The sequence below is a fragment of the Lynx canadensis genome, chromosome B4 (genome assembly GCF_007474595.2).
Source record: "Lynx canadensis isolate LIC74 chromosome B4, mLynCan4.pri.v2, whole genome shotgun sequence".
Taxonomy (NCBI): domain Eukaryota; kingdom Metazoa; phylum Chordata; class Mammalia; order Carnivora; family Felidae; genus Lynx; species Lynx canadensis.
This window is the reverse complement of record NC_044309.1, coordinates 35,962,321-35,987,196: the sequence shown is the minus strand read 5'-3', so window position 1 is coordinate 35,987,196 and position 24,876 is coordinate 35,962,321. Positions and strand designations below refer to the sequence as shown.

Below are 24,876 nucleotides of genomic sequence, written 5' to 3'. Positions count from 1 at the left end.
TTTCTAACTTGTTTTTTAATTGGTTAAATTAATTTTTTAAATTATTTATTTATTATTTTTTTAATGTTTATTTATTTTTGAGAGAGAGAGACAGAGTGTGAGGCAGGGAAGGGGCAGAGAGAGAGAGAAGGAGACAGAGGAACTGAAGCAGGCTCTGTGCTGACAGCAGCAAGCCCAAGGCTCGAACTCACAAACCACGAGATCATGACCTGAGCCAAAGTCAGCCGCTTAACTGACTGAGCCACTCAGGTGCCCCTTAATTGGCTAAATTTGGACACCTGCTATTCAGAAATGCCACATTTAGTATTTAATTAATGAGTGAACTAATGAAAAGAATAGAACTATCAAGCTAAGAAGTTTATTGGAGCAAAACTCAAATAATTTTGAGAATGAGTTGTCAAGGTGTGGGTGTGGACTGAGGGAAGAAAGAACTTGGAAAGTAAAGGCAAACATTGATGTTCCCTTACCAGATTTGCAACACCTATGTAGATTTTGCTTTCAACCTTTATATATTCTTTTGTGTGTTTTTCTAATTGCTAGCTTTGTTCATCATGTGACAACTTGCATTTCACAGATTTCACATTTTTGGTGTGTTTGTTCCTCAGTGCCTTTTAAATTCATACCCTTGATGCCTAGCATGGTTTATATTACATAATAAATATTCAACAAATCTTATTAAATAAATATTTGAATAGGTGAATACTATTAAAAAGGAGCTGAGGGGTGCCCGGCTGGCTTAGCCAGTGGAACATACAACTCTTGATCTTGGGGTTGTGAATTCGAGCCTCATATTGGGTGTAGAGATTACTTCAAAAGAATCTTAAAAAAAAAAAGTTGAATGATATTTTGGAATCACATTTACTACACAACTAAGGAACATTAAGATACTTTTACCTTCCTTTTCTCCCTTTTCTTCTCTATCAACATTTATTGGCACTTAGTATAGGTAAGTACCATGTTACATGCTAGAAATTACAGTGATTTGTTCTTTCAATTTGAAATAACTTGGCAGTTGATAAAAAGCTTTAAAGTTTGTTGTTTAGGGGCACCTGGTTAAGTGTCCAACTCTTGATTTTGGCTCAGGTTGTGATCTCACAGTTGGTGAGATTGAACACCGTGTTGGGCTCTGAGCTGATGGCACGGAGCCTGCTTAGGATTCTCTCTCTCCCTCTCTCTCTGCCCTTCCCGTGTTTGTGTGCACATGCGGGCTCTCTCTCTCTCTCTCTCTCTGAAAATAAACACTAAAAAAAAAGTTTGTTATTTAAAAATAGGCTGTTTTTGGATTTGATGATATGGTACAAGCATAAGGCTTAGAATTTTATTAATGGTCTGAGTCCACACTTCACAGAACCATTAGATTTTTCTATTTATTTATTTATTTACAGACAGAGAAAGAGCATGAGTGGAGGAAAGGGGGTAGAGAGAGAGACAGAGACAGAGAGAGAGACAGAGAATCTTAAGCAGGTTCCACACTCAAAGCCCTATGTGGGACTCGATCCCATAACCCTGGGGGATCATAACCTAAGCCAAAATCAAGAGCCCATTGCTCAACTGACTGAGCCACCCAGGTGCCCCACCATTATATTTTTAAATTATTTTTGTCTTTGGCAGTTATAGCTATTTTACGATTTTAAATAATTAGTGTCTGGAGTAGGCATTTTTAGCCTGAGACTGAGTCATAAAGGTAAATGTATGGTCTTGGAGGAACAAAGGCAGTCCTCTGACAGTTTGTAAATATGTGCTGTATATATTTATTTTTCTGAGGGATATAGATTCTCAAAAGAGTCCATAACCCCAAAAATGTTCCAAACAACTCTGTTTGCTTTGCTTCATTAAGCTCCCTGACTAGTGCTCTTTGCTACATTGTCTAGTGGTTAAGTGCTTGAGTAATATAGTCATAGTCCCTGTGTTTGACTCTTGGCTCTGCTATGTAATAGCCGTGTGACCTTAAACAAGTCACTTAACCTCTCTGTGATCAGTTTCCTCATCTGTAAAATGGAGATAACAATGGTACTGTGTCATGGGGTTGTGGTAAGGATTACATGACTTAGTATATATATATTAATATACATATATATATTAATTAATATATTAATATATATACATATATATACATATATATACACACATATATATACTATACACATATATAATATACACATATGTATATTAATATATATATATTAATATACATATATGTATATTAATATATATGTAAAATATATAATATATATGTATAAATAGCTCAGAAAATGCTCAGCACATAGTACATAGTCTATCTATATTAGCTATTGTTTTTATAATTATTACATGCATGTGGCATTGATGATAACGATGGTGAAAATCATGATGACTTATATCTTCCCAAAGCCACTTAAGAGTGAATAAAAATGAGCAACCATAAGAAATGTTGAATAACCAGCTGACCATTTTGGGTGAAGCTAATACAGCTTTTCTCATTCTACTTTAAGGATAGCTAGGCTCTTAAGCCTGGGTAATCTTATTTGACAGCTGAGATGAGTGTATTCAAGTTGCATTTTGACTCTTAGATTTAACTAACATGTCCACTGGTTCTATTTTTTAGCCTGGAATGGAACTGACTCACTGCCTCGGTTGTTTTTTTACCCCATGGAATGTGCATTGTTGATGGTTTACCAATGGTAAACATTGAATGGGGAAATGGGAACTTTTGATTGGCAGTCAAGGTTTTTTGGTCCCAGTGCTCCTATAAAATACTGTGACAATCTGACAAACATTTTCTTTAAGTCCCCATCTCTACCCACTCATCTCTACTGCTGAAAGGGTTAGGTGAATTAGATTAGATGAAAATTTATTCCAAAGGTCTTTAACTTTTTCTAGCTTTTGATGACCAAAGTTTTCTTTTGACAATTGAATTTCAGGGTTATCTGTTCACCTTTGTGGGGTCAATTTTGCCTCCCCTCAAATGCCTGAGAGTGATTGTTCTCCTTGTATTATTTTTGAGGTCTCTACCTTTTTTTTTTCTTTCTTCCTTGAGCAAATAATTTCCAATTCCTGTAACAACTGCCCCCAGGAATTTGCTTCCTGTAATAATGGCTACTTCTCTCCCTGGGCTCTCCCTCTGGAAACAAACCCACTTAGGAACCCCTGATCCAAGAGTGCCAAGTAGAAATTGTGTAAAGCGATTTTATTCAGATGCTGGGTATCTGTCAGTCTTAAAATCCAATAGACCTATAAATAGTTGCCTGAATATTTTCAGTAGTGAAAGATTGAAGCCTAAGGCCTAAACTCTATTGCATGTTTTTCAAAGTGTGGTCCCTGGGGACAGGACCAACTACATAATTTTCAAGACCCAGTGGGAAGGGTCCCTTGTTCAAAAGTAAGAATTTCAACAGCTACAAGAGAGCATTAAACACAAGTGAAGAGTCCTTTTGAGCACAGAGCCCTGTGCAATGGCACAGGCTGTATGTCCATGAGACTAAGCCTGTGTGGAGCCCATGGCATCAGAAAATATGGAATCTGACTGGTAAATTTGATTTCTGGGGCCTACCAGAGAGTTAATGAAATAGAATCTCTGGAGATAGTGTTTGTGAATCAACATTCTTAAGAAGCTCTCCAATGTTAATTTTGTACAAACACACAAAACTGATAACCTTTCACCTATTTCTTTCATTTGCTTGGAAAGAAGAAAGCAATTCTATCTTTTAAAAGTGTATGGCTTACTTGCCTTGATAGCTACCTGAGGTGGCTACCTTACACCACCTTCAGCTTTTCTTTTTGCTTTCTTTTCTCTTTCTCTCTTTACTTTCTTTCTTCCCTTTGCTTTTCTATTCTACATTTGTTTGGGGCCTGTCAGTAGTACGCCAGGCATGGCTAAACTTGGCTGATGATACCCAAAGCATATGAAACTATTAAACAAAGAGAAAATTTGAGAAGAGTGAGTAAGACTTTCAATGGTTTAGGCACTTTTTCTGTAGGGATTGTGTGTGTGTGTGTGTGTGTGTGTGTGTGTTTTGCCAGAGCCCCCTTTTCTTACTAAGTTTGCTTTTACTTAAAAACAAAAATGAAAAAAAACAAAACAAAAAAAATAGAAAAGGAAAAATATTTGAGAAACAATGCTGTGAGAACAACCCCCAATTTCCAGCCTCACTCTCAGTGACTATTTGATCACATTTATTGGAATTTAATTCCAGATCAGTCCTGTTTCTTTCATGGTAAATGCCTGTCAGTGCTTGGCACTTATTTCTGCAAAATGTTCTTCACTAAATTGCAACCTCAAGGGCTCGGGAATTCATACTGGGTAACCTGATGAGAGAATTCTTATCAACTTACCCTAAGCACTTGGTTGTAAGTTCTGAGTTTAACTGTACATCATCAAGATATTTCCAGATTAAGAAACCTCCTTTAGCACAATAAATGCTCTTTTTTCTTTTTCTTACTGGCTCGCAGTTTTCTCTGTGTGGGTGATTGCTTAAGTAGTCACTAAGCAGAACAGATGTTGTCTTGAATTTTTTCTTAATAAAAAGCTGACAGATTTTTACTAGCAGTTGTGTCTAAATTACTTATGAGATAAATTTTATCTTTATTGATTTTTTACCTCTGTTTCCTGTCCTCCCCCCCTCCAGTATTTGTAGCTTTTTAACACAGAGCTTTATTACTGTGTTTTTATGTTTTGTATCTATTTATTTTTAAACTTTATTTATTTTGAGAGAGAGACAACTTGAGCAGGGAAGGGGCAGAGAAAGAGGGAGAGAGAGAATCCCAAATAGGCTCCATGCTGTCAGTGCAGAGTCTGATGCAGGGCTCAAACTCACAAACTGTGAGATCATGACCTGAGCAGAAATCAAGAATTGGATGTTCAACGGACTGAGCCACCCAGGTGCCTCATATTACTCTATGTTTTTAAAGTAATGTAAACTTTTCTGTTTCTATTTCCATTCTCACAGTAAATGAGAGACTAAATGAAAACAACTCTTTGTAACTTTGGAATATTATGTAACCCTGAAATTCTTAAAAAATATATCCTGCTTGCTTTTTATTTGGGCAAAGAAGTTCTATGCAAGAAACACAAACTTACCATATAACTCAACTATTCCAGTCCTAGGTATTTATCCAAAAGAAGTGAAAACATATCTTTTCAAAGATTTATATATAAATGTTCATAGCAGCTTTTATTCATAGCAGTCAATAACTGGAAATTACCCAAACATTCATCAATGGGTGAATAGGTGAAACTGTGATATATGCATACTATTTAGCACTAGAAAGGAATGAAGTACTGATACGTACAAAAACATGAATGAATCTCCAAAACGTTATGTTGAGTGAAAGAAGCCAGACACAAAGGAATACATACCGCAGGATTCCATTGATTTGGAATTCTAGAAGAGGCAAAACTAATCTGCAGTGACAGAAAGATCAGTGCTTGCCTGGTTTGGGAGGGGGCTATTGACTCAAAGGGGAATGAGGGAATTTGGGAGGGGGGTGTTGGAACATTCTATATTTTGATTGAAGTGAATCTTCCATGAGTGTATACCTTTGTCAAAACTCATTTGAACTGGATGACTGCTGAACTCCTCTCCTCTCATGGACACACCAAGTGCATAGCTACACACAGAGCAATACAACTGAAAGAAATCCAGAAACTACCTATACATTGGGTGAATGAGAAAATACTCACATCAGAATGTGCAGGTAAGGGCAAAATACACTCTTACTATTAATCTCACCCCCAGCACAACATTACACCATGGGGAGGGAACTCCCAACTTCTAGCTTCTCCCTGAAGAGCAAAGGATTTGGACTTCACATTTAGTGCCCTAGCTTTTAAGATTTCCACTTGAAGGATGGGCTCCCAAAGCACCTAGCTCTGAAAGCCAATGAGGCTTGCATCCACAAAACCCTCAAGAATATAGCAAACAGGGGTGCCTGGGTGGCTCAGCTGGTTGAGCGTCTGACTTCAGCTTGGGTCATGATCTCGCAGTTTATGAGTTCAAGCCCCACATCAGGCTCTGTGCTGACAGCCTGGAGCCTGGAGCCTGCTTTGTTCGGATTCTGTGTCTCCCTCTCTCTGCCCCTTCCCCACTCATGCTCTGTCTCTATCTCTCAAAAATGAATAAATGTTAAAAAAATAAAAAAAAAGAATATAGCAAACAAAGAAGCAGTCGTTAACTGGCAGTTAGCACTCAACAGCTATCCCCCCAGGCTCGGAGCAGAAAAAGGCAAAAATTTGTATATATATATCAGCCTTTTCCTGAAAGGGGTCCATTTGTATACTTTGAAAGCTATTTCCTGAGGGTCAAGCTTCTAATTTAGCACACATCTAGAGGCTGACTGTGACCTCCCCAGAGACCAGGGAAACTGGTGGACACCTCCCCCACTCTCTGTCTCCAGCCCCCTCCAAGTCACCAGTATTTCCCTTGAGTGAGTGTGTACACACTGTGCCCCAACTTTTTCAGCTGTTGCCCAAGGCACAGGTGTCTAGATTACCTGACTCTCAGAGCCAATGGGATTTACATTCGTAAATCCCACAGGACTATAGCAAACAAGAAGCAGCTCTTCATGGGTGCAAGAGTTATCTCCTTGTAATTTTAGACTTGGGCCCAGTGCAGAAGGAGCAAACAAAAATGCCCATCTCCTAGTTTCTCCCTGGAAGGGGCTTAACTACATATTTTCTTTTTTCTAATTTTTTAAATGTTTATTTATTTTTGAGAGACAAAGAGAGACAGAGCATGAGCAGGGGAGGGGCAGAGAGAGGGAGACATAGAATCTGAGGCAGGCTCCAGGCTCTGAACTGCCAGCACAGAGCCTGATGTGGGGCTCAAACTCACCAACTGTGAGATCATGATCTGAGCCAAAGTTGGACGCCTAACCAACTGAGCCACCCAGGCACCCCTTAACTACATACTTTCTTAGCTCCTGCCTGAGGGTCTGGTTCCCAATCAGCCCTTATCTAGGTGCTGAATGAGATCCTCCCCTTTGGGGCACTGATGGGTCTTGGCACACTCTCAACTGCTGGGAGCCACTAAGAACAAAGAAGGTGGCTTGGATAATCACACAGGTTTGGGAGACAACCAGGAGCTCAGGCCAGGCTGATGGACAAGGTTGGTTTCCTACATGGGACCACTCTGTCAAAATTGGAAGAGGTGGCTGTCTTATCTAATATACAGAAACCAACACAGAGAATCAAGGAAAATGAAGAAAAAGAAATATGTTAAAAAAAACAGACAAATTTCCAGAAACAGATGTAAATGACACTACAGAGAAAAGCAATTAACCTGATGAAATTCAAAATAAGGGTCATAAAGATGCTCACCAAGATCAGGAGACTAATGCATGAACAAAGTGAGAATTTTAACAAAGATTTTTAAAATATTAAAAAGTACCAGAGGCACCTGGCTGGCTCAGTTGGAAGAGCATGAGACTCTTGATCTCAAGGTTGTGAGTTCTAGCCCCATGATGGGTGCAGAGATTACTAAAAAAGTAAAATAAAAGTACAAAACAAAAAATATGGAGCTGAAGAATACTACAACTAAACTGAAAATTTCAATAGAGAGGTTTGACAAAAGATTACATCAAATAGAAAAAAAGACCAGCAAAACTAGAAGGCAGGGCAGTGGAATTCATCCAGAGTAGCAAGAAGAAAAAAGAATGAAAAAAGTAAAGATTCTTTAGAGGACTTATGAGATATCATCAAGCAGACCAATATATACATAATAGGGGTCCCAGAAGGAGAAGAGAGACAGAAAAAGTCAGAAAACTTATTCAGAGAAATAATAGCTAACAACTTCTCAAACCTGGAGAAATACACGAATATCCAGATCCAGGAAACCTAGAGCATTACAAAAAGGTAAACCAAAGAGACCCATACCAACTCACATTATAATTAAACTGTCAAAAGTTAAAGACAGGAGAGAATCTTAAAAGCAGCAAGAGAAAAGCAACTTGTTATGAACAAAGGAGCCCCCATGATAGTATCAGCAGATTTTTCAGCAGAAACTTTGCAAGTCAGAAGGGTGTGGCATGACATATTCATGGTGCTGAAAGAAAATAATCATATCACATGTACACCTGAAAACTCATGTAACATTGTATGTCAGCTATACTTCAATTAAAAAGTAAATTATTGAAACACAAAGGAAGGGACAAAAGAAATAAAAGAATTATAAAACAACCAGAAAACAATGAACAAAATGGCAATAGTAAGTTCTTGTCTTTCAATAATTACTTTAAATGTAAATGGACTAGATTCTCCAATCAAAAGATATAGACTGGTTGAATGCATAAAAACAACTCCCATCTCTATGCTGCCTACAAGAGACTCATTTCAAGTTTAAGGACGCACATAGCTTGAAAGTGCAGAGATAGAAAAAGATATTGCATGCAAGTGGAAACCCAAAGAAAGTAGAGCTAAACTATACTTATATCAGGAAACACTTTAAACCAAAGACAGTAACAAGAGACATAAGCCATTATATAAACCTTTTATATAAAAGCCTTTTATATAAAAGGCTTATATATAAGTCTTGAACTCACAACCTTGAGATCAAGAGTCTCATGCTCTTCCAACTGAGCCAGCCAGGTGCCTCTGTTTGGTACTTTTTAATATTTTAAAAATCTTTGTTAAAATTCTCACTTTGTTCATGCATTAGTCTCCTGATCTTGGTGAGCATCTTTATGACCCTTATTTTGAATTTGATCAGGTTAATTACTTTTCTCTGTAGTGTCATTTACATCTGTTTCTGGAAATTTGTCTGTTTTATATAAAAGGCTTAATTCATCAAGATGATATAACATTAGTAAATACTTATGCTCCCAACATAGGAGAACATAAATATATAAAGCAAATATTAACATGTTAATAAGGGAAAAAGAGATAGCAGCAATACAATAATAGTAGGCAACTTCAGTACTCTACTTTCAACAATGGATGGAACATCCAGACAGAAAATCAATACAGAAACATTGGATTTAAACTACATATTTCATCAGATGGATCTAATAGGCATTTTACAGAACATTTCATTGAATAGCAGCAGAATACACAGTGCACATGGAACTTCTCCAGCACACATGGAACATTCTCCAGGGTAGATTTTATTTTAAGCCACAAAACAAGCTTAAAAACTTTAAGAAGATTTAAATCATATCAAGCATCTTTTCTGAGCATAATGGTACAAAACTAGAAATCAATTACAGGAAGAAAACTGAAAATTAACCCAATATGTGGAGATTAAACAACATGCTACTGGGCTCCATAGCTCAGGGGTTAGAGCACTGGTCTTGTAAACAACATGCTACTGAACAACCAATGGATCAAATAAATTAAGAGAGAAATAAAAAAATATCTTGAGACAAATGAGGGGTGCCTGGGTGCCTCAGTCGGTTAAGCGTCCGACTTCAGCCAGGTCACAATCTCGCGGTCCGTGAGTTCGAGCCCTGCGTCGGGCTCTGGGCTGATGGCTCAGAGCCTGGAGCCTGTTTCCGATTCTGTGTCTCCCTCTCTCTCTGCCCCTCCCCTGTTCATGCTCTGTCTCTCTCTGTCCCGAAAATAAATAAACGTTGAAAAAAAAATTAAAATAAATAAATAAATAAATAAAGATTAAAAAGTATCTTGAGACAAATGAAAATGGAAATAAACACACTAAACCTTATGTGATGCAGCAAAAGCAGTTCTAAGAAGGAAATTCATAGTGATAAATGCCTATAGTAAGAAAAAAGAAAGGGGGCACCTGGGTGGCACAGTTGGTTAAGCATCCAACTCTTGGTCTCAGCTCAGGTCATGATTTCATTGTTTGTGGGTTTGAGCCCCGCATCGGGCTGTGCACTGATAGTGCATAGCCTGCATGGGATTCTGTTTTTCCTTCTCTCTGCCCCTCCCCTGCTTCTGTGCACTCTCTCTCTCTCTCTCTGTCTGTCTCTCTCTCTCTGTCTCTCTCAAAAATAAATAAGTAAAGTTAAAAATTTTTTTAAAAGAAAGAAAAAAGAAAGATCTCCATTAAACAATCTAACTTTGTAGAAGGAAGAAAGCAATAAAAATCACTGTGAAAATAAAGAGTCTAAAAAGATAATAGAAAAAATATATGAAACTGAGAGCTGTTTTTTTTGAAAAGATAAACAAAATCCACAAACTTTTAGCTATATTTATCATAAGAAGGATAGAGAGCGCAAACAAAATTATAAATAAAAGTGGAGTTACAACTGATACCACACAAATACAAAGGATCATAAGAGACTATTATGAACAAGGGGCACCAAGTGTGGGTCTGCTTGGGATTCTCTCTCTCTGTCTCTCTCCCTCTCTCTCTCTCTCAAAATAAAAAAAAATGAACTTTAAAATAAAAAAAGAGACTACTATGAGTAATCATAATCATATGCCAATGAATTGGACAACTAGAAGAAATGGATACATTCTTAAGCCTGAATTGTAAAGAAATAGAATATCTGAAGAGACCAATCTCTCTAAAGAGATTGAATCAGTAATCAAATACCTCCCAGTAAACAAAAATCCAGGATGAGATGGCTTCACTAGTGAATTCTACCAAATATTTAAAGAAAAATTAATATCTCTTCTTCTTGAAGTTTTCCAAAAATTAGAGGGAGAAACAGTTCCCTACTTTTATGAGGCCAGCATAACTTTGATACCAAAGCCAGACAAGGACACTGCATGAAAAGAAAATTAGAGGCCAATATCACTAAAGAATATAAGTTCAAAAGTCCTGAACAAATACTAGCAAACCAAATTAGTGCATTTAAAGGATCAAACTCCATGATCAAGTGGGATTTATTCCAGAGTTGCAAGAATGATTCAACATCCATACATCAGTCAATGTGATACACTACATTAAAAAAATGAAAGAGGGGCGCCTGGGTGGCGCAGTCGGTTAAGCGTCCGACTTCAGCCAGGTCACGATCTCGCGGTCCGTGAGTTCGAGCCCCGCGTCGGGCTCTGGGCTGATGGCTCAGAGCCTGGAGCCTGTTTCCGATTCTGTGTCTCCCTCTCTCTCTGCCCCTCCCCCGTTCATGCTCTGTCTCTCTCTGTCCCAAAAATAAATTAAAAAAAAAAAAACGCTGAAAAAAAAATTAAAAAAAAAAAAATGAAAGACAAAAATCATATGACATATCAATAGATACAGAAAAAACATTTCACAAAACTTCCAACAAACTTGGTATAGAAGGTATGTACTTCATCATAATAAAGGCCATTATTAAGTCCACAGATAACATCATACACAATTGTAAACAGCTGAAAGCTTTTCTCTAAGATCAGGAACAAGACAAGCATGCCACTCTTGCCACTTTATTCAACACAGTACTAGAAGTCTTGGAGCAATTAAGCAAGAAAAAGAAATAAAAGGCATCCAGAAGAAGTGAAATTGTCTCTATGTGTACATGACATGACCTTGTATGTAGAAAATCCAAAAGACTCCTTCCAAAATCTGCTAGAACTAATCAATGAATTCAGCAAATTTACAGGATAAAAAAAATCAGTATACAAAAATCAATTGCATTTCTATACCTTAACAATAAACTAAGAGAAAATTAAGAAAACAATCTCATTTTTCATAGCATCAAAAAGAATAAAATACTTAGGAGTAAATTTAATCAAGGAGGTAAAAGTTCTATATGCTAAAAACTATAAGGCATTGATGAAAAAAATTGAAGACAACACAAATAAATTGAAAGATATTTCATGCTTACAGATTGGAAGAATTAATATTGTTAAAATGTGCATAGTATCCAAAGTGATCTACAGATTTAATATAATCTCTATCAAATTTCCAATGGCATTTTTCACAGAAATAGAAAAACAATCCTAAAATTTATATGGAATCACAAAAGATACTGAATAGCCAAACAGTCTTGAGCAAGAAGAATAAAGCTGGAGGGATCATGCTTCCTGATTATACTACATATAATATATACTATATGATAAAGCTATATAGTATTGTATAGTATTGGCATAAAAAGAGGCACATAGGTCAATAGAACAGAATAGAGAGCACAGAAAAAAACCATGCATATATGCTAAATTAATTTTTGACAAGGAAGCCAATATACAAGGAGAAAAGGATAGTCTCTCTAATATATTGGAAGGGTGCCTGGGTGACTCAGTTGGTTGAGCAACTGACTCTTGATTTTGGCTCAGGTCATGATCCCAGGGTTGTGGGATGGAACTCCGCATGGGGTTCTGCACTGAGCATGGAGCCTGCTTGAGATTTTCTCTCCCCCTCTACCCTTCTCCCCTGCTTGAACATGCTCTCTCTCTCTATATATATATGTATAAAATTTAAAAAAAGTTTTAACTAAAAAAAATAAATGATGTTGGAAAAACTGGATATCCACATGCAAAAGAATGAAATTGGAACATTATCTCACACCATATAGAAAAATCAACTCCAAATGTATTAAAGACTTGACAATAAGACCTGAAATCATAGAACTCCTAGAAGAAAACATGGAGGATAAGCTCCTTGACATTTGTCTTTGCAGTGATATTTTGGATTTGACACCAAAAACTAAAGGCAACAAAAGCAAAAATAAGCAAGTTGGATTACATTCAATTAAAAAGTTTCTGTTCAGCAAATGAAACCACCAACAAAATAAAAAGGCAACCTATGAAAGGTTATAAAATATTGGAAACCACATATCTGATAAGTGGCCAATATCTAATATATAGGGGTGCCTGGGTGGCTCACTAGGTTAAGTGATTGACTCTTGATTTCGGCTGGGGTCGTGATCTTGTGGTTTGTGGGTTTGGCCCCGTGTCCAGCTTCACCCTAACAGTGCAGAGCCTGCTTGAGATTCTCTCTCCTTCTTTCTCTGCCCTTCCCTGGCTTCTGTGCACTTTCTCTCTCAAATAAACAAATAAACTTAAAAAATATATAGAAGGGACTCCTACAAGCTAATAGCAAAAAAAAATAAATAAATAAAAATAACCCAATTTCAAAATGGGCAAAGGACCTGAATATACATTTTTCCAAAGAAGACATACAAATGGATGACAAATACATAAAAGGCTCAACATCACTAACCTTCAGAGAAATGCAAATAAAAACTCCAAGATATAACCTCACACCTATTAGGATGGTTATTCTCAAAAATACAGGAGCTAACAAGTGCTGTGAAGAATATGGAGAAAAGGGAACTCTTGTACAATGCTGGTAGAAATATAAATCATTATAGTGGTTCCTTAGGAAATTAAAAGTAGAACTACCATATGGTCCAGCTATCCCACTTCTGGATATATATCCAAAGGAAACAAAACCATTATCTTGAAGACATATTTGCACCCCTGTGTTCATTGCAAAATTATCCACAGTAGCCAAGATGTGGAAACAACTTAAGTGTCTATCAATGGATGAATGGATCAAGGATATGTGGTATATACATGTATATACGTATATATGTATATATAAACAAACATGCACACATGCACAATGGAATATTATCAGCCTTAAAAAGAAGAAAATCTTGTCACTTGCTAAACATGGGTAAAGCTGGAGTTCATTATGCTAAGTGAAATAAGCTAGACAGAGAAATACAAATACTGCTGCATGGTATCACTTACACGTGGAATCTAAAAAAAGTTGAACTTGTAAAATCATAGAGTAGAAGAGAGGTTGCCAGGGGCTGTAGGGTAGGGGAAATAGGGAGAGGTTGGTAAAAGAGTACAAACTTTCTGTTATGAGTAAGGTCTGAGGATCTAAATTATAACATGGTCACCACGGTTGTTATACTATATTATATCAGTGAAACTTGCTAAGAGAATAGAACTTAAATCTTTTCACACACACACACACACACACACACACACATGCACGCACACACACACGTAATTATGTGAGGTGATGTATGTGTTACCTCACTGTGTGTGTGGGGGAATCCTTTCACAATGTACATGTATATCAAATTGTCAGGTTGTAAACTTTAAATATTTTATAATTTTATTTGCTCAATATACATCAATAAAGCTGAAAAAAATTCCGTTATTTGAACTGTGCACAAAAAATTGGTGCATTTTATTGTATGTAAAGCGTAGTTCAATAAAGTTGATTTTTATAAACTACAAAAAATGTTTAAAGAAGACTCTCACACACATCAACGTGCACACGACCCAGGGTTAATAAATGTTAAACATTTTGTCATTTGCTTTATCTTTCTCCATATAGGAGAAATGAATTATTACCAATGAAGGTGAATTCTTAGTTCCCAGATCTATTTTCCACCCCTTCCCACCAGCAAGCACATTCATAAAGTTGTATGTTTCTTTCTCTGTCCATTAATAAAATGTATTAATAGACATCCTCATTTTACTAATGAAGATATCAAAGCTTGACAAGAACTGTGTATAGGTCATAGTTAAACAGGGAGTCAGTTAGCAGCACAGCTGGTAATAATGTTCCCAGTCATATGCTCATTCTCCAGGACTATGTTACCTAACCTGTGTTTGTGGAGCTTCTATCGTAATTTATGTAGTTATGAGGACGTTTATACTGCTCTTTATCCTCAGTTTTAAACTTTACAAAAATGTGGCTTAAATGGGAATTTAGTGTGTTGTGATGTTTCTCTAAGTGTTTAAAATGGACTCCTGGAAAACTTTCAGACTAATGTGATATTTATCAATATATGTTTGATATCATTTCAATTGTAATTAAGCAAGAATGCAGATATTTATGTTTTTCACTCTAATTTTGCCATATAGATTACTAGATTATTTTTATTTTCTTATTTTTTTAATTAAAAATTTTTTAATGTTTATTTATTTTTGAGAGAGAGTGTGAGAGAGAGAATGGGGGAGGGGCAGAGAGAGAGGGAGACCCAGAATCAGAAGCAGGTTCCAGGCTCTGAGCTGTCTGCACAGAGCCTGATGTGGGGCTCGAACCCATGAACCACAAGATCATGAACTGAGCTGAAGTTGGATGCCCAACCGATTGAGCCACCCAGGCGCCCCTATTTTTATTTGTTTTTTAATGTTTATTTTGAGACAGAGTGTGAGAATGCATGAGTAGGGGAGGGGCAGACAGAGAGGGAGAGAGAGAGAATCCCAAGCAGGCCCTGTACTATCAGCGCAGAGCCTGATATGGGCTCAAACTCACAAACTGTGAGATCATGACCTGAGCCGAAATCAAGAGTCAGATGCTTAACTGACTGAGCCATGCAGGCACCCCTAGATTACTAGATAATTTTTAAAGCAACTAACACCATTGATTCCTAATGCTTCAAACTCCAATTAGCTGGCTGCATTTGACTGTTTTGCATTGGAGGGGTTCAGAACATGCCACTCCAAAATATGAAACTTTGGCATGTTGATTATTTTGAGCTGAGAGTACTTGAGAAACAGCAAATGCACGAAGCACTCTACCCTGTCCCTTTTTACCTAAAAGCAGGCCATAAATTTCCTATGAGAAAGGTAGTCTTTCTGTACCAGGAAGAGAACATTCTTTTTTTTCTCCCAGTTTTATCAAGATATAATTGACATTTTAACATTGTATAAGTTTCAGGTGCACAACATAATGATTGGATATATGTATACATTGCTAAATGATCACCACGAAAAGTTTAGTTGACATCCATCACTTAAGAACATTCATATCAGAGATCGGGATTCAATGCCCAAGTGGACATATACAACCTGCTAAAGTAACCCTTAGCTTCTCCACTACAGTTCCTAGTCATTTTCCCACAGTTTATTGTTCTTAGCGCAAGCCCCTTGATCTTGCTACATCCCTAGAGTTCTTCATTTTTTGTGTAAAAAGTATATAAGCTTTTGTGTCTAAAGTCATCTTCAGGTCTTCATTTTCTTTCTGAAGATTCCTGTGTACATGAAAAATATTAAATACATTTGCATACTTTTCTCCTTCTAATCTATTCTATGTCAGTTTAATTCATATGCCAGCCATGGAACATAAGAGGACAATCTCTCCTCTCCTACAACATGTATATGACACAGACACAGGGACTGATTTGACATGTCTTGCATTTACTTTTGGTTTATCTTTTTTTTTATGGTCCAACTTCTATATTGTCCAGATTTTTTTCCTTCAGTTCTAATGTTCATATTTCAAAAGCTTATAGATCTTGAGGCACAAAAGAAGAGTTTAGCTGGTTTTAGGTATTTTGTAATAATGAAGCTGATTTCCTTTGTAATCTTTTGGGGAAAGTCATACAAACAGTTCTCTCAAAGAAGACTACTAATTTTGGTTTTCTCTAGCAGATAATTTGGCCTTTTTTCTTCTTGAAAATAGCAATTGTTCTGATTAGGAAAATAATGAATGAAATAATTCTTCTTTTCTTTATAGAAGTAACAAAAACCAGTTGTGAACTCAAGTTTAAGTTCACAATGGAGTGTAGAGTACTTTTTTCTTACCCTTTAGAATTTGAAAGCTGTACCTTCATTTGCTTGTCATTTTAGATACAACTTCAATTCCCATTGGCTATTGACTCACATATCACAATGGAACCTAAGCCTGCTCCTCCAACGAGTCCAATATCAACATTTTGGCAACATATTGTAATGTCACTCAAGCCTCATTCTGGGACGGCTACAACTAGATTATGAACGTTACTCACCCAGTGATGCATTCTCTTTGTCAACAATATCTGATAATTGTTGAGATGACTACATCAGACTAGCTGTGCCACAGGCACTATTGTGTCATTGGTGACTGGTATGGAGAGTAGGGGTGGAAGGGACTCTTCTTGGTGCTGTGGAAGATGAAGAACTCCACTCTCCTGTGGTGGGGAAGTGTGACACTTTAAGAATGGAGACAGCAGAGATTCTAAAGATCCACAGCTGACACTGAAGACACAGAATTGTCCTGAATTCTCCTTGGTTTTTGGACAGCGAGTCATAAGTTAATATATAAAGATTAGCAACTGAAGTACAGCCTGGGAGAGAGTCCTGAGAAATCTGCTTTGGAACATTTAATGGTGACATTTAGGTAAGGGATATGGGTGAAGCCAGTATGGACATGGGCCTCAGGGGAATGTCCCTCAGGTGAAGTATGTTGGCAATACCCTCAATAGCTGAGAAGGTGTGAGCATTCTGAGGAAATGAAGTGGTTTATCATCGTGAACATCAAGAATTGGCAGTAGTGATCTGGGAATGGGATCAAGGTGACAGAGAATGGGAGGTAAAATCTTGGTGGGAAAATAACACTCTTTCTCACATGTTTTAGCACACAATGGACTGTTCCAGAGAAAGTTTCTTTGAGTTGAGCATTTTGTCAAAGCAAATCATTAAAAGAGAAGAATGCTTTGAGAAAAAATTTGAGATCTTGGATCTTTTCTAATTGTCTTTTTTATATAGCTCTGTTCCCTTTAGCAGACCTTTTATTAACTCTCAGGCTCTTGTTCTTCTCATCTTTTCCCTATGTGATTTGGTATACCGGGTCAAATTTGCCATCCAAAAGTGTCTGTGTTTCATTTCTAATGTGCTGTGGAAGTGTATCAATGTCTTCCTTGATATCAATCTCAAAAGCTTTATGTCTTTACCTGGAAAAACAGGTCATTACTGTTATATCTTTTACAAATTATGTAAATTAAAAAATATGTAAATTTAAAAAATTTACATTTTCAGTGTAAACTACTCCTTGAAGGGAATTTATTCTTTTAATTTCTATAATCTTATTTGCATTAATTTTATCTCTTGCAACCTTAACTGGGTGGCCTAATTTATCGTATTAAGAGCATTTTATTCATGCTCCTTGTGATTTTAGTGACTTTAATCACTTCTTAGAATTTACATTTCCAGGCTTGAAGAGTTCCCTATTTTTTTTAGGGGCGGGTTCCTCATACATTAGACTCTAGGCCTTTTGGTTATGAGATCTGTGCAGGTTTTTCCAGAATTCTTTGTTTTCTTCTGCTGTGGTTCAGGGAAGGACAAGCAAGGTATGGGCATAAGTGTTCTTGAAAGCTTATGGATTTCCTCTATATCAATAACAAGAGTTTTGACAGTTAAGACAATTACCTCTTCAGAGTGTGATAAATTCATCTTATAACTGAACGTGAGAAACACATTTTTCTATGCCAACCGATTTCACCTGGCTATCCGAAAGTACAGTGTTCTCACTGAAGCGTTTCCAAAGCCAAGGCGAAAAACAAAGAAACAATTACCATTTCGGAAAAGCGAAAAACTTTTTTTTTTTTTTTTTTTTTTAATTCTTCCGCTTAGTGAAAAAGCGAACTTTTGGCTGGGGGGTGGGGAGCTTTTACTTTCTTTTCTTATAGAATAAGTATGTAGCCAAACCATTCTTGGTTTCTTAGAAGTTAGAGCTCAATAGAAACTCACTCATTCTGGGAAGTAGACACAGTATTTAATGCCAGATTAGTTTCTGCTATTACATTTCTGCTATAGTGATCTGCTATTACGTTAAAAACATTTTACAAATTAGTCCGAATTACATGTATTTTAAGAGTGAGTGGGTTCACATTTGTTTTTTAGAAGGCATAAATCATAATACCTTAACAGGGTAATAAAAGGTAAACGCTATTGTCTTGCACAAGACTTGGCTAATACTTTCGGATTTATTTCGGAAGCTCTCACAGACGACGCTTAGCAATATACTGGCCGTTGGCAGAAACACGAGCCACCCTAAAAAATCCCAAAATTTTGGCTTCCGCCCAAGGTGTGTAGCCCGTATCCATAGAGACCGGAAAAAGCGTCCCCTAGCCGGGCGGGCCCCTGCCTCTTCCGATCTAAATGCTTCCGCTTTCTATGGGAGAAAGAAAACGAAGGAGATTTGTGTGAACGCCCGCGGAGCACTTTCTCAGTACTGTTTTCGTTGAGTTCCTGGCCGAACCACAACTCCCAAGATGCCACCACGTTCTAGAGCGGTCAGAAGAGCAGTTTCCGGTTTTGGCCAGCGCGCCTGCGCACTAGCTCTGACTTTATTGGTTCGAACCGCCTCGTGCGATGCGCGTCACGGCAACGTGCAGTCGTGGGGGCGGGAAGACGCGGCGGCGGCGGTCGCGGCGGCGCGAGCACGATCCCAGACGCGGTATCGCGGCGGCGGCAGCGGCGCGGCTACCCCGGGTTCGGTCCCCTCCCTCCTCCGCTCCCCCCTCCTCCCCCTCCCCTCAGCTCTGGTTCCAGAGGAGTCCGAGACGCGCGGCGAGGCGGCGACAAGCTCTGGGTGAGGGTCTCTGGAGTGTGAGCGCCGTTTCAGGGGAGAAGAGGGAGAGCCCGGGGTCGAGAAGGAGGTGAGGGCTCTGAGGGGGAGAGTGTCCCCGGCGCGGGCCGGGGAGCGCGCGCTCCGTCCCAGCCTTCAACTCGGCCTCCTTACCTGACCTGTCGCCCTGCACGGCGTGCTGTGCTGTGACCGGGGGGACCGACCGAGAGGGGCCTGGAGCCGCCCTCCTTTCAACCGCTGTCTGTGGCGCCTGGCGCCCACCACCTGCCTCGCCCCTCCTGATACAGCGTCCGGAGCACTGTCTCAGCTCTTCTCCCCTTCGCGTGCAGTTGCCCTGCCTTACTGCCCACCGAGAGAATCTGCCCTCCCTTTCTTCATTTTTGTCTCTTATTAGCTCTAGGAATTTCTTTGGTGGCAGGCTTCGAATGGGATCTGCTTAGTGCTACTTTTCTAGTCCCTGGGGGTAGGAAGATTTTCTTTACCTTTTCTTTGGTGGCGCTTCAGGCAACCTACTTGGAATAGTTAGTACCTTGGGCCCTGTTTTCCCAAAACTGGTTTGGCCTTTCGTCTGTCATTGCTTGCTTCTTTTAAACTGATGCTAACAGGGTTTAAATCAGTTCATCTAGGGGTCCATGAGAGAGTTTGGATTGGAAACTGTCAGGTAACTTTTTTTTTTTTCCTCTTTTTGGTTTTTGACATTAAATACACATACGTTTGTCTCTGGAATTTGACTTTATGAGACGGCCCAACTGTGACTTTTGGTAGAAGGATTCAAATGTCAGATTGGAATTTTACTGGGTATGATGACTTCAGTGCAGGTTGTTGGCATTTTTTTTAGTACACTGGCCTTTTAATATTTTTATTTTTAGATGCTGGATTTCTCAGCCTTATGTTAGCCCCATTAAATCTCTTCCAAAAACAGTGCCCCCATCCCCAAGAAACTGTTTAAAATTTGAAGAAATCTGTTGTAACATTTAAAATAATTTGATCACAGAACTTTTCAGTGAAATGTTAAAAATAATTTCCTTCAACGCAATTAATTTTGGAGGGGAGATCTTAAACTTATTTCTGAAGTTTGAAGTGTTCTCTTATCCAAAGGCCACCTCTATGTCTCCTTTTACCACCCTCTGACTTTTTTTGTTAGAATTTGATAGATTTTTCTACTTTCTCATTTCATAGAAATGAAAATTTTCATCCATAGTATTTATTTTATAGAAATTTCATTTCTACTGCTGTTGTTCATAGATATTTTCATGCTTTCTCATAAATATGTCAGAGTGCTGACTGTGATGATCTGTAGCTAAAATAATTTCATCAGTAGTTGGGACTTCCGCACATGTGTTGGCAGCTGCTTGGTGGTGAATTATTGCAAACTTTGAAAACATTTCAGATTGATTTAAATATGAAAGACGTTTCTTTTAGCTTCTATTTGTAACTACATACCCACCAGTATATGTTTATATCTACACTTTATAGGCTATTTAGTAGCAAATTTTCTCTTCTTACCTGAATGTTAGGGATGAGAAAAGGATTTCCAGAGCCTAAGAGTTTGTCTTTTTCTATTCCTAGACTATGAATAAGTAAATGGGTGGATTCTTTTTTTTTCCCCACAAATGGTATCAATTTAGCTGATGCACTTTCTTTGGTATAAATCACATCAGGTTTTCCAAAATGAAAATAATTTTATTTTTTATCTCCGGGAACAGACTTTATGGCTTGTGGGGCAACTTTTGCTAGCTGTTTTTGTAAATTTAGTTTTTATTGGGATATAGCTGTATGTATTCATTTTGATGTTGTTTGTGGTTGCTTTTGCAGTGTAAGGGTAGAACTGAGTGAGTAGTGGGACAGAGACTCGTATAGGCCTGCAGAGCCTAAAATACGTATTGTCTGGTCCTTAATAGAAGAAGCTTGCTGACTCCTAGTTTATTTTATTAAAAATCATGCATATGTCATGTAGAAAATTTTTTTTAATTTTTTTCAACATTTATTCATTTTTTTGAGAGTGAGAGAGACAGAGTGTGAGTGGGGGAGGGGCAGAGAGCGTGGGAGACACAGAATCCGAAGCAGGCTCCAGGCTCCAGGCTCTGAGCTATCAGCACAGAGCCGACACAAGGCTGGAACTCAGGGACCGCGAGATCATGACCTGAGCTGAAGTCTAACGCTCAACCGACTGAGCCACCCAGGCGCCCCGTATAGAAAGTTAAAATGAATCAGAAAAGTATAAAGAAGAAAGTAAAAATTGTCTAGAATCACACCACTCAGAAGGGTTTGTTTTTGTGATTATTCTTATAGAATCTGTTAGTTGTTTTTGTATAAATGGGCTCATATTGTTAAGTGTTGGTTTGTAATCTGGTTTAAAAAAAACCCTCATTGTCTATTTATATTTATTTGTGTATTTGTTTATTTTATTTTAAGTAGGCTCCATGCCCAACCTGGAGCTCAACTCATGACCCTGAGATAAAGAGTCATATGCTCTACCGATGTAGCCTGCCAGGTGCCCCCAAACTCAGATTATTGTTACATCGCTATTGAATACATTTGTACTTCTGCATCAAAGAGCTCACTGGAAAGGGGCTGGATGAACCAGTTTTCCTAATTTGTTTACCAGTTAAGATAAAAATAAAATCAAGAATGAAAGATGCTTGATGGTGATGGTGGTGGTGGGAGCACTTCTGGTGTACTGGTACTTTTCCAATACTTTACGTGTATCAACTTACTTACCTGCAGCAGCTCTGTAGAGACATGTACTAGTATCCATATTTGAAGATGAGGAAACTGAGGTACAGAGAAATTAACTGCCCAAGTTTGTCAGCTAGTTAATAGTGGAGTTGGGATTTAAATCCATGCAGTCTGGTTTTAGGACCCAGGCTCCCAATATGCTACAGAGCCTTTCCGCTCAGGGTAGAAAGTTTAGATAGTCCAGGGGTACATGATGTAGAAATTTGTTACACACTTTATTTCAGTTTCACTCTTCGTAGAAACCCACTGTTAATAGTTTGATATAGAGATTGCCACCTCTTTGTCTGCTTATACAAATGTTTATTCCCAAATCTGTCCACATGTGCAGGTCTTAAAAAAATTAATAGACTTCATTTTTTAGAGAAGTTTTAGGTTTACAGAAATTTCTATGCATGGTATAGAAAGTTCCCATATCACCTACTCTGTTTTCTCTTATTAATAACATGTATTAATGTGGCATATTTGTTACAATTGATGAACCAATATTGTTACATTGTCATTAATTAAGATCTGATTATAATAGGGCTCCTCTTTGTGTTGCAGAGTTGTTTTTTAAAAAGGGATTCAAACAGTCATTGTTCTATAGTGTGCTTTGTGGTTTTCAAAATGCAGTGCTTCTGGACTTTTTAATGCAAATGAACATCATTGTTTCACTAATTTTCAGATTAATGACACATATTTAACAGTCTTCTTGGAATGGAAAAGTTGCTTGAAAGTTACTTCATTCTGTTTTTTTCTTTTTCAAAAGTTTATGTTATAGTGCCAGTTGCTTTTCTCTGAAGGAATGCTTATTTTTTGATTGGACATTCTGGCTCCTCCTTGAAGCTGTTCAGCTTCTTGGAGATTTTGTTGCTGTTCTTCGTTGGAAGCGTGATAACACGTCAACCTATTTACCATTAGCATTCTCTGCCTCACTGAGACAGCTACTTCCCCATGCATCTTTTTTGTTCTCTTCCTCTTTCTCAATTTCCAACACTTCTGTTCCTAGAATATAAGCTTTAGCATTTAATTCTCCATATCCTTGTACTCTTGATTTTATCTAGTCTTACCCTGGAATTTCTTCTGCATCTGAGAAATTCATTGTTCAGAAGAACTGAGTCAAAGTTGCAGCAGACATCATCAGATTCTTTACTTTGAGTGTTTTATACTAGGCCAGGATTTGGGGAAATGGAGTCATTGAGCGGTTATCTTTTTCTTAGAATCTCCTTCATTGATTCCTACTGTCATGATTTCCTCAGAGTTCTTGTCCACAACAAAATGGGTGGCCTCAATTATGAGCAATGACTGATCTCTGGGACTACCAGCTTATGAGATGTTTGTGCACAAACAGAAGGATCTTGCTCCTTCTCTTTGGTGCTGCTATAGAAACCTTTGCACAGGGGCGCCTGGGTGGCGCAGTCGGTAAAAGCGTCCGACTTCAGCCAAGGTCACGATCTCGCGGTCCGTGAGTTCGAGCCCCGCGTCGGGCTCTGGGCTGATGGCTCAGAGCCTGGAGCCTGTTTCCGATTCTGTGTCTCCCTCTCTCTCTGCCCCTCCCCCGTTCATGCTCTGTCTCTCTCTGTCCCAAAAATAAATAAACGTTGAAAAAAAAAATTAAAAAAAAAAAAAGAAACCTTTGCACAAAGGGATAGAAATTAGAAAAAGCTCATGAATTCCCACCAATCTGGAGATAAGTTTGTAGACTATCTCTTTAGAGCTCCTTAGCAGCAATAGTATTTCTGCAAAACCTTGGGGAATCAGGACTCAAATGGATAGCTGAGAAGTTAAACACCTGTTTTTTTCTCTTCTTTTGTTTCTAAGCACTTCCATAACCTTTTCAACCTTTCCTTGTATTTGGAGCCTGTTTTCCTTATGGCATACTGCACTAAGATTCTTAGTCACTGTCCTGTTTCTCTTGTTCTTTTTTTCCTAGGAGGAAGGTCAAGGTAGCAACTAATACTTTGGTGACCTTAGAGAAGCATGAATTGTGATAACACTGGCAGTCTTGGCATCATTTCAGATGTTTCTTCTGGAGTTCAGTCATCACTTTCAAAGATATCTTGGCTACAGTTGCATTGCTGTCTCTTAAAATGTGCATATGGAATTCTGCAATAGTATATTCACTTTCTTCTTCTTGTTTTTTTTTTTTTTAATTTTTTTTTTTTTTCAACGTTTATTTTTATTTTTGGGACAGAGAGAGACAGAGCATGAACGGGGGAGGGGCAGAGAGAGAGGGAGACACAGAATCGGAAACAGGCTCCAGGCTCTGAGCCATCAGCCCAGAGCCTGACGCGGGGCTCGAACTCCCAGACCGCGAGATCGTGACCTGGCTGAAGTCGGACGCTTAACCGACTGCGCCACCCAGGCGCCCCTTCTTCTTGTTTTAATGTTTGTTTATTTTTGAGAGAGAGAGAGCGTTGGGGAGGGGCAGAGAGAGAGAGGGAGACAGAGGATCTGAAGTGGGCTCTGCACTGACAGCAGAGAGTCCCATACAGGGCTGGAACTCACGAGCTGTGACATCATGACCTGAGCTGAAGTCGGGCTCTTTTTTAAAAAAATTTTTTAATGTTTGTTGATTTTTGAGAGAGAAAGCATGAGCAGGAGAGGGGCAAAGAGAGAGGGAGACACAGGGTCTGAAGCAGGCTTCAGGCTCTGAGTTGTCAGCACAGAGTCCGACGCGGGGCTCGAACCCACAAACCATGAGATCATGACCTGAGCCAAAGTCGGACTCTTAGCCGACTGAGCCATCTAGTATTCTTGTATTTTACACTTTTTTCTTTTTTTTTTTGTAATTTTTTTTAACACTTATTTATTTTTGAGAGGCAGAGAGACAAAGCATGAGTGGGAGAGGGACAGAGAGAGACACAGAATCCGAAGCAGGCTCCAGGCTTTGTGCTGTCAGCACACAGCTAGATGTAGGGCTGGAACCCATGAACTGTGAGATCATGACCTGAGCCAAGTCCTGATACTTAACCGACTGAACCACCCAAAACCCCTCTTTTATTGTTTTTAAGGAGGCTTCATGGCCAGTGCAGAGTCCAGTGAG

At 38.4% G+C, this 24,876-nt stretch overlaps 1 protein-coding gene and 1 pseudogene across 2 annotated transcripts in view; one reads left to right on the top strand and one right to left on the bottom strand.

The window, feature by feature from the left end:
• Positions 1 to 18,902: 18,902 nt before the first annotated feature.
• On the bottom strand, positions 18,903 to 23,948 carry LOC115518633 (annotated as a pseudogene).
• The window catches only part of ADIPOR2 (adiponectin receptor 2), a 77,628-nt gene continuing 71,704 nt past the window's right edge, over positions 18,953 to 24,876 (top strand). Inside the window, exon 1 of one of the 2 annotated variants that reach the window (XM_030321362.2) lies at positions 18,953 to 19,115. The gene's annotated coding sequence lies outside the window, so the exon portion shown is untranslated. Of the gene's footprint in view, positions 19,183 to 24,876 lie in introns of both variants that reach the window. The other variant, XM_030321363.1, reaches the window with a different exon arrangement.